We start from the raw sequence: 10,496 nt of genomic DNA on the forward strand, positions 1-10,496 counted from the left end.
GGTGGATGGCAGCCTGTCAGCTGCTCTGACATCATCCTCAGATGGAGATGCTACCTCCAGCTGTGCTCTTTCTACAGCCATATGCTGCCTCCTCTACACTCCTGCCACCAGACTCCTCTTTCATTCTACCAACACCAACACCACGCAACTTTGTCTCTCTGGCTCTCTTTCTCCCCCTTTTTTCTCTCTCTCTGGGAAACAAAAAACACGGGTTTACTAAATGCAGCGGGATGCTGATTTGAAATGAGTTTACTCTCCAAAATCACGCAACCACAACCACCTACTGCTGCTTCCATCACCATCAGGGAAAGGGAAAGTTTACAAGATATATACACACAGAGGTTCTGAGTAACAACTGAACCTTTTTCTTGTGATTTTTTTTTTTTTTTTTTAAATACTCCTCTGTCTTTCCTTTTTCAAACAAAGGCCAACACACACAACATTTGCAACTGACAGACGCACGCAGCTGATATTGTTTTCCACTTCTTTACGGTTCACCGCCGCTGCCTTGTCTTGTATTCATTCATTCACTCACTCATTCATCCATCCATCCCCCTCATGTTCAAACCCCCTTCTTCGTCTCTGGACAAAAATGAAATGAGGAAACAATGGGAACAAGTCATAAAGAAAGAACCTAATGAGTGCAAACCCTGTTTAACAAAAAGGTATACAAGCCTTTAATAAGCCAGGGAGAAACTTATTACACCAGCAACCTTATTTCACTTTCATTTCAGTGACAGCTGAACAGTTAACAAAAGTGCTTTCATTTTCTATTTATTTCTCACAAAATAAAGTTTAAAAGAATAATATAATCTGTTGAACTTATTCAGCTTTTCTCAGATAAATGTCAAGCTAAATTATAAGAATATTTAAGTTAATTTTCTTCTCCTTTGACTACAAACATTTTCTGGATAATATAAGTGAACTTTTCCTTAAAGTTTTCCATCAGAAAAATTAAAACAAGACTTCTACAATCATTCATAAGCTTAGGTGGAAAATTCAGCCCCGCTTTCAAAGCCGGGGACATTAATTTATCCGACTTAAACTTTAATTAACTTCGCCACTGGAGTTTCAGTTAGCATCTTTAATTACAGAGCAGGCTTGCGACCATTTTAATGTCTGTTTGGCACATTTTAAAATCGTGACAGCGCTGCATTTCCAACACTTGGACTCTTGGAAGTGAACAACACGATGAATAAGTTTGTTTTAAATGACATTTACACAGCGTTTAAGTTCATTTTACAGCAGGCAGACGCGATAATACGAGAAGAAGAAGAAGAAGAAGAAGCAGAAGAAGAAGAAGAAGAAGAAGAAGCAATTAGCATAAAAAGTCAAACTAGTGCTGTCAGGTTTCGAGACGGTCCCCGAACAAACTACCAACACATGAAGATTGTAATTAAATTCACAGCAGAAGACACAACAAATACACACACACAGAGAAAGAGGGAGACACACACGGAGACACACTGACCCACGCAGCTAGCTAGTTATAGCCCGATCATGGCTAACAAAAGTAAGGCGAAGAGGCTACAATATTGAGCTATTTACAGTTGTTCGGAAGGCCCCGGTGCTATGACAACAGCTGCTAAAACACCGCGAAGGGAGAGCTAACATGGCAACTATGAGTGCGTGGAGACAACACAGTCATGCTAAGGAAGGTTTAGCTACTTTTTCCCCTCCGTAACCCACCCTCTCTCCCTCCTGAGCCTCCTTTAATCGGACTCCGGTATTAGAGGCAGCACTTACAGACAACACGGTCCAACGTCTTCCCCGCTTCTTCCGTCAAATCCTTCTTTTTTTCCCCCTCGGAGACAAAACTAGATTGACTTTGGACTAATTTCCATAACAGGCTGCCGAGGCGAGCAGGCGGAGGGGACGGGGAGTCTAGCACTCTGCGGCGGCCAGATGTTTCCGAGCTGTTGCTGCTCAACTCGGGGCTGGGAAAAGGAGGCGAGTTGACTGGCACGGCGCGGAAGCCAATGGAGCCGGCGAGGAGGAAAGTGAAGGCAAATTGGAAGCGGCCCTCCAACAGAAGAGAGGGAGGGATATGTCTTCTTCTCTCGTCGGCGTAGGTTGACACCAGGCAACAACAACAGCAGCAGCACGCACAGTGAGAAGGCAGGAAAGAAGAAGCTGGGCCAAACCGACTGGTTCTGCGAGTCAGCGAGGCGGACTGGCGCAGCGCGGAGCGAGAGAGTGGAGAGCGGCGCGGTGCGCCATGGGTACTGTAGTCGAGCCGGAGCAGGAGGGGGGGCGGGGGAGGCGGAGCTGATGTGAGCAGGTGCAGCACCTTGACAGGAAGGGAAAAACCCTGCTGGTGTACAGAGGTGCTGCTTAAAGATGGAACACAAAGACCTTTGATTAGACTGTTGGCTACAGGCAAAAATATTAGGTCTTAATCAATGATGTAAAACAGGTGCACCATGCTTCAGAGGTAAAGATTATATATGTTGTGTAAGCTACAGATTGACTTGTAATTTCGATGCTAAAGGTGCAATAAATAAAATGTTGACGCTATGACATTTGTTAGCATGCTAAACACTCCCAGTCTGGACCGCTAGCTGCACGGCTAACTCAGCTAAGTAGCTAAAAACAGGTGCACAACTTCCAGAGGTAAGACAAAATATGTTGTGTTAGCCACAGTTTGACTTGTACCTGCAATTTCAATCTAAAAGGTGCGATATGTAAGAAAACATTAAAAACTTAAATAAAACTTTTAACGTGAAGGTTTATCAGTTTTGACGTTATAAAATTTGTTAGCTTACTTAACAGCTCGTCTAGGCCCATCGTGTTGAACACAGTCACCAGGAAATTATGTTAGCAGTCAGCTAGATACGTCCCAGGTTGACATTTTATTACACATTATTACTAGCCAACAAGGCTGCCAAACGGCATTTCTAGCCCTATTTGTAGTGTCAAAACCAGGTGTTTTTCAATGAGACCTGCAGACATTTTTCCAGCCGTTTTATTGTGACCCAAACCAGTTTTTTTCACAGGAAGACGGACCATTACCATCCGTGACGGTAGCAACCAAAACAAGAGAGAAATATTAAATTTAACTCAAACAAACGTAAAGCTGCAACATAAAGAAATGTTCAGTTTTAATTTATCTGTGGTTTTGCAGAAAATTGCTGCCGATTGGGAGTAAACAGCAGCTAAGGTTGGCAGCAGTTACTTTGATATGCTGTCCCCTTAATTGTCTTAAGTATGAATACAACAGATGGCCAATTCTTACATATTTTTTTGTTATACCATAAATAATTACGTAAACCAACAATGTGTTGGACCATTGCTCAATACTTCCCCATTGGTTCTTACTGAAGACTTGAATCTTTAAACAAGTACCTTGAATGTTTGCTATGATTTTTTATTAATAGACCAATGAACAAGCCGAAATACATTGGTCTAATAATAATAAAGCTGTTCTAGTTACTACAAGTGTTGCTGGACTCTTGGCCCTGTTAGACTGTTTACCATTTCCATGCAATTCCAAGTAGGTGAAGTTGTACAAGAAACCCCTGCTGCGCTTCTACACTGAAACTTTAAGCAAATGACTCAGAACTGACTTCAGGGGAGAAGAGTCACTCAGTACAATGGGTTGGCTGTTTTTGGCCTACAGGGAGGAATAAGATCAGGGTTTAGATACACAGACAATACTTGTTTGTAAAATAATTATCATTTGGTCTTTTGATGGGAATTGTTGACAATAACCAAATTATAGAAGATCATCAGATTTATCCTTACAACCAAATCAGGTTGTACAGCCCCAAATGCCATAGGGAAATAAGTAATGAAATGCTCATCATAAGGTTTTAACTCTTAGGCCTCTGAGACCAAATGCCTTTTCCTTTTCTTTGACGATACTTCAGTACTGACTGACTTATGTAATTTATATCTAAACATCTCAAAGTTTTAGACTTTTAGCTGGATTGAAGAGCTAAACTTGATCTCAAATGATGGCTAATTATCCATTTTTACTTGTGGCGTGCTGTTGTTTTAGAAAACACTGAAGACATGCTGAGGATAACCTCCTTTTTGTCCCACTTTATGTCATGATACTGTCTGTCCAACACCTTCAGCACTGACTACAGTTTACATGCATGGCTGCCTTCAGTTTTCGATGTGCTGTCAGATTGTCAGTCTGAGCTCTAAGAGTGGAAAGGACAAACCCCCAGCGACACAGGCTGCGGATATAGGGGGAAATGTAGCTTTATGAAACAGGTTTGCTTTGTGGAAATAAAGACAGATTGATTGCACATTTAAGGTATAAACCACTTTGAAAGTCCCTGAAAAGGAAAGAATTAAAGGTGTAAAAAGGGAAGTAATAAATGAGTAATGTAGCCCAAGCAGTGATCTGTTTACATAGAAGAGAAAGAAGCCTCTGGGGATTATAACAGGTATAACTCTCATGATTTACCAGAAACATGACAGGCGCTTTTCAGGGAAACCAAAGACTTGCTGTGCCACTTACGAAGAAATATAGAGGCTTTGTGTGGCAAGGCCTGTTTAACCTGTAAGATGCCATTTGCAATAAACAGGTTGTTGCATGTACTCACACTTGACTGGTCTATCCTTTCATATGAGATTGTACTGATATCTGCCTGAGGCTGATTTTTATATAAAGAATGTGTCTTTTGCAGTGGGACGTGCTGCAGAGCCGGAGACATTTGGGCTGCAAGTTTCCTACGTGACATCCAAGAGAAGAGAACAGCAAATCTAGGACACAGCAGCATCAGCAGTAGTGTTTCTTCCTGTCCAAAAATTTAAGTTCAAGTTCCCAAACTCACGACAAAGGAGCTCCAAAAACACAACAAACAATGAGTTAATTGTGTTATAACAAGCTTAAATCATAAATAAGTCTGATAATTTGTAAGGGAGGAAGTCAAATATAGACAAAATGAATCATTTATTACACCACTGCTGTAAAATCATATCCAACAATGGGTCACTGGGACAAAAACCTCTGTCATGGGAGCCTTGACATGAAAACACTTCGAGCAGCTCTGGTTGCCTGAGCGAGTCGGTGGGCCTATTTGCATCCTCTAAACCCGTCCCAGTAAACTAATTGGCGTTACTAATAGGTGGCTGGATGAACCGCAGCCCCTGTATGATAATGAATTCACACGATCCGGTGTCATAGCTGAGAGAATTGTTAAAATGCTAATGAATGATGACCCTGTTATGTGTCCATCAATTTGGGGATCCACGTTACCAGCGCATTACAATGAGCCCCTTGTTCACGCACGAAAATACAATTAGGCCCACGGGCAGGAACAGTTCAACATGAGGTCTGTGCAGAAAATCACATTTAAGGACAGACTTTGAAAACTATTAGCTAATTGTATGAATAACTTAATAAAATATAAATTAGTATGTGTTTATTTGCAGCTTTGACTGAATTTTAAGCTTCATTTTTGAATAATTTCCTCTCACTGTGCAGGAAAGTGTAACGTGTGGACGCTCTCTTTTGTAGCTCACGCTGCAAAGAGAACGATGCACTTCATGTAGCCTTGCGTGTGAATGCCTCAAGAGACTCCTGAGCAATTTTTCCAAACTTCTTTCACCGTTCCCGCTTTCCCCTCTCTGATCCACATATTGTTTCGCCACTGACAGATGCCAGAATACAGCCGAGCATGTGTGTGTGTGTTCATGTGAGCCAAAAAAGCACAACGAGCCTGATGTTTGAAATTATCTGTGCTACTGTTTCATCCTCCGTACAGCTGAAACACAAAGCAGAAGGCAGGCTGGGATAAAATAATAAAAGCATACAAAGACCAAAATGCAGAGCAGAACTTCATACGTCCACTGCAAAAGTTTGAGTTTGGGTTATTCAACGCACTCATCCAGGAACAGTCTGATATATTTAGAGAGAATCAGTCAGACCTTCCTCAAATCAGTTATTTGTTTCCCTTAAATATGAATCCAAATGTACATGTTTAAGAAAGTTAGAGTCCAATTTATTTGTGTGTTGTTCTACTTTCCACCTCTGGAGGTCGCTGTAGATCCCATGTTTTACACACTAATGCACTGTCTCTATTCATCTCTCTATGAAGCTTTGTTGGCTTGATATTTTGATCACAGTATAAAGGAAAGTGAAAAATACATACAGTGAAAACACTTAAGAGTTGTGCTGTACGGCGCGGTTATTGTAGTAAACCAAAACTAAACTAAAAACCAGATGTGAAACAACATTTTAGTGAACTAGATTGAAAACAAAAACTAGACTATGGGAGAAAAAAAGATAACACAAAACTGAATGAATTCAAATAAAAACATACCGGAAATGTCTTTAATTTAGTCCTTCGTGAAATTTGTCACCACAACAAGCGTGAAGAGGCGTCAATGCATATTTTTTTTATTGAGACTGGGATGACAAACACAGTGTGTTGTGTTTGTTTTGTAATACCTCTTCTGAACTTCTTAAATCTTGCCCCTGACAAATATTCATCATATAATAATAATAAAATATTTAAAAAACTGAAGCCAACCTGCTAAACCTTACCTGAAACGAGCAAACCCACTCTGGAAACTAACTGAAACTAAACTTAATAGACACTGCTCACGTCAAAGCAGGAAAAGCACAGGTGAAATTTATAACATTTAATGACGGCTGCGCTCTGTTAAGGTGAGCTAGTTCTCAGGCTCTGGTGTTGTGCATGCTCACTTCACTCACATGGCTTACTGGAGGACTTAGTAGAATGGAGCCATTGTTGTCGATACTGGTCACACTTCTGCTTCTTTCCTGCTTTGACAAGTCTAAATGTCTGCTGTGAAAGAGGGGTCTGTAGAAAACAACAATTAAAAACAAAATAAAACAAAAACTAATAAAATGAAAAATACAAAACTATGATAGCTTGACAAGACATGGAAGGAAACAACTAGTCACCAAGCGCTTCAATGAGGTGGGAAATATTCAGAGTCAAGTCAAATCAATCACAAACCAGCCTCAGGGGGCTTTATAATCTGTCCAGTGTATGACACCCTCCTTAGACCTTAAACTATACATGATTACTGCAATATACAACCATACAATAAATAAGGAATGATTTTTTGTTTGTTTAACCATATCAGTTCTTACGCATTAATTTCCCAATACAGAGGCAATTTCTATACCCTAAAAACCTTCCAGGGAACCAAAAATAAATGTGTACGGAGCGACTAGGCTGCTGGTGATATGAGGCTATAATTCACAGATGAATGCAAGTTTGCCTTGAGATTTCGGCCTGCCCTGTGGTGTTCCTTCAGCACAAAAAGTTTGAAAACAACACACCTTAGATCCTCGATTAAAGTGAGGGAACGCTGCCCCAGAATTTTATTTTTAGCAGGGAGCAAAATGGAAGAAACCTCTGGAAGAGCCACAGAGGAGGGGTCCCTGCCACGACGGACAGACATGCAATAGTTGTTAAACGAAGTATACAGATTACAATGAAGAAATATCTGACACAAGTAGATTATAGAATATATTAGAAGAGTGTGGGTCCAGAAGGATGACTGCTGCCTTTTGTGCCACAGTCAACTTGTTTCCCATGTCTATTCCCTGTATTTATGTTGCCCGCTTGCCACAAAAGTGTACGATACTAATATTCAGCGTTTTATTGCAGAAAGCCGTGAGTGCAGGTTTATTTTTTGTCTGAAGCAAAGCAAAAGCATTTCATGTGTCTGGCAGATACAGAGAAAACCTCTGGCCATCCCTGAGACATTACGACTGTATGCTTCACAGACTCTGCCTCTCTGCCAGCATTAATTATATTTTGCTTGTCAACCGGTTTTAATATTCAAAGGTGTTCAACAGAGACAGCTGTTCGAGAGAGATTTTGATGATGATCCTTATTTTTACAACTAAAATGCAGCATGAATGTCATCTCAGAATGCTTGATGGGGGATTTCTTTATTGAAAACACAACAAATTATGAATTCTTGATATAAAACCTTTTATTTCATTATGTCTAGAAACCACTTTGTTATTTCTGTCTACGGGCACAGAAATGTTGTTCCATCTGTTGCCGGCTTGCTGTGAATCTGACCTTTAATTTACTGGTAAATTTGGGGATCAAGATGTTTAAGCTCATTTGCATTCATTGTAAATTGTTTAGCTCCGCTTCAAAGCAGCAGGGGGCCGAAATAATGAAATAAACCCATAAAAAGCAGCTCACGGGGGCAACAGAGAGCGCAGCGTCGGAGATCATTGTCTCACTTCGTTTGACAGCTTATGATTTTGATTTGAGCACAGAATGTAAAGTAAGTTGGTTGTCAAATCACCTGTACAGCCCTGGTGATATCCATCCATCCAGGAGCCTCCCAGCTGCCTGCAGTCCTCCACATCTTCCCTCATCATGCCTGTAATAGAGGCGAGCAAAAGGGGAGACTCTCTGGGAGACACTGGCTGGCTGACAGAGGAGGAGGAAGGGAAGGAGGGGAGCCAGACAGATGTTTGAATCTCAGCCCCGGGGCCGATGAGATCAATCCATCCTTCAAGGCAGACACAGAGAGACAGAGAGAGAGATGGAAGCAATGTCTATTAGTGCAATTGGCTGCCCTCCTTCCTCTCAGCATCCCAGACATCCTGATCCTTCTTTTTGTTGGCGAGGTGAGCAGCAAATCCAAACCCATTAAAGATCCAAACACCCTGAAAACCCCTGGAGCAGGCAGCCGCTGAGAGAATGTCTATCAGCTTGGAGAAGATGCTGTTATCGGTGAAATAACATGAATCGTATGTATGTGCACATCTCTCTCTTCCAGCTCATATTTATAGTGTAGGTAAAGTAATGTGGACATAAAACACTGCAATGAACAGGCCTTTTTTTAGCCCTGATCCTTTTGGTTTCATCAAAGGAACGGCAAAGAAATATCCACATGGAAGGCTGGACTTTTCTGACTCTTACTGAAAGAATTTTTATTGCGTCCTGAAGATCTGTAGCTTAACATTTTATTTATAAAGCTTGATTTTACCAGTCTGACAGTCTGGCATTGTTTGCACATCTGTGTGGCGACCAGAAAGATAAAGGTTGCTGTTACATTTCTGCATTAAAATTTACTAAAAGTGACTGCACCTTCGTTAACAGCTGTGACAGAGTTGGCTGGTAATGTTTTCAGTTTGTGAGTCTGTGTTTTTTTGTGTGTGTGTGTGTGTGTGTGTGTGTGTGTGTGTGTGTAATCATGTCAAAATGTGCTTCTGGTGACACCTTTTGTAGTGGGAACTAACACAGAAGTGATTTTGAAATACAGATGTCGTCACGAAACTACAGGTGTGAAAATGAAAGGCAGAGTTCAAAGATGGCTGTGGTCCAAGCAACGGGGCCAGACCAGGGAGTGGAAACTCCCCCAGTTTATGACCCTGTCCAAAAAATTTTTTTGAGTTGTGGATTACTGTAACCCGGTTTCAATCGCTCCCGTCTACTCTAGAATTGCTTTCCCAACTTTCTGTCTTGCTGTCTTTCTGTGGACAGATTTTTGTCAGCGCGATAGGGTCAGAACCGTGCAAGACACAGTAAGGAAATGTAATTTAACTCCAGGTAATACATGGTACAATAACTTTTAAGAGAGTCAGAGAGTGATGAAGGAAGTCTATAAATGTGACAAACTTTATCACGTCGTTCATGAACATTTCTGCCAGAGTCATGTCAGATTGATTTCCATCAGCAATGTTGGTGGTTTAACGATAACGACAGCAACTCCCAAGATCCCATGCTACAACACAATGTCATTAAACTAAGGCTGGGTTCCCGTTGGCGTCAGAAGTTTGAATCTCCTACTTTAACCCCAAGTGTTCCAGGTGCATGACACCAAAAGTGAACAAAAGACTTGACTGTTACAAAAGGATGTGTCTTTGGGGAGTGTACTCAAAGTGAACCCTCAGCCGTGCAGTCTTCTCGCATATATAAATGAAATAAATGTAACAGACGTCCTTACACATTTCATTTTCAGCACTTTTATTGTAACAAGTATAATATGACTTTCAGTGGCATGCCATAGCTCCTTTTCTAGTAGGATGTTGGAAATGTTTTAGTTCTGAGATTCAAGTTTTGATTGAGTGACCCCTAGAGGCTGAAGTTACATACCGTGTGTTTAAAAATACAAGACATACCCTACACTTTACCCGAACTACAAAACTTCAAACTCCAACCCCTAGGCGAACCCCTATCAGACACTCCTACACCAACAGGAACCAACACAAGCTCCTCATCTCTGTCAGAAGCTCTAAGAAATATTCAACCACCTTATTTCCCAGCTGCTGGGAGGGAGTCTGTCCATATAGTTTAATGATCTGATCATCTGGCCCAGTGGTGCTGCTGTTGTAGGAGTCTGGAATGCAGCCATTTTGACTGAGTGTAAAATATTCATGAACTACCAATGGTACCCCATCTGACTGGCTGGGGAACAGCTGCTGGGTCTCTGTGCCTCTAGAGGTGCAGCATCTGTCCATTTGAGGAAAGTGAATATGTGTTTGTGTAAGTGCATGCTGGAGTTTACATGCGTGAGACTGCGTGCATGCCTGC

The 10,496-nt window shown here is 41.3% G+C and overlaps 1 protein-coding gene across 1 annotated transcript in view; it reads right to left on the bottom strand.

Annotated features, from left to right (window-relative positions):
* The window catches only part of zbtb18 (zinc finger and BTB domain containing 18), a 10,473-nt gene extending 8,119 nt beyond the window's left edge, over window positions 1-2,354 (bottom strand). Inside the window, exon 1 of the mRNA XM_084376584.1 lies at window positions 1,747-2,354. The gene's annotated coding sequence lies outside the window, so the exon portion shown is untranslated. The remainder of the gene's footprint in view (window positions 1-1,746) is intronic.
* Window positions 2,355-10,496: the final 8,142 nt, after the last annotated feature.

Source organism: Pagrus pagrus (assembly GCF_965226575.1).
Source record: "Pagrus pagrus genome assembly, chromosome: 15".
In the NCBI taxonomy this organism is placed as follows: Eukaryota; Metazoa; Chordata; class Actinopteri; order Spariformes; family Sparidae; genus Pagrus; species Pagrus pagrus.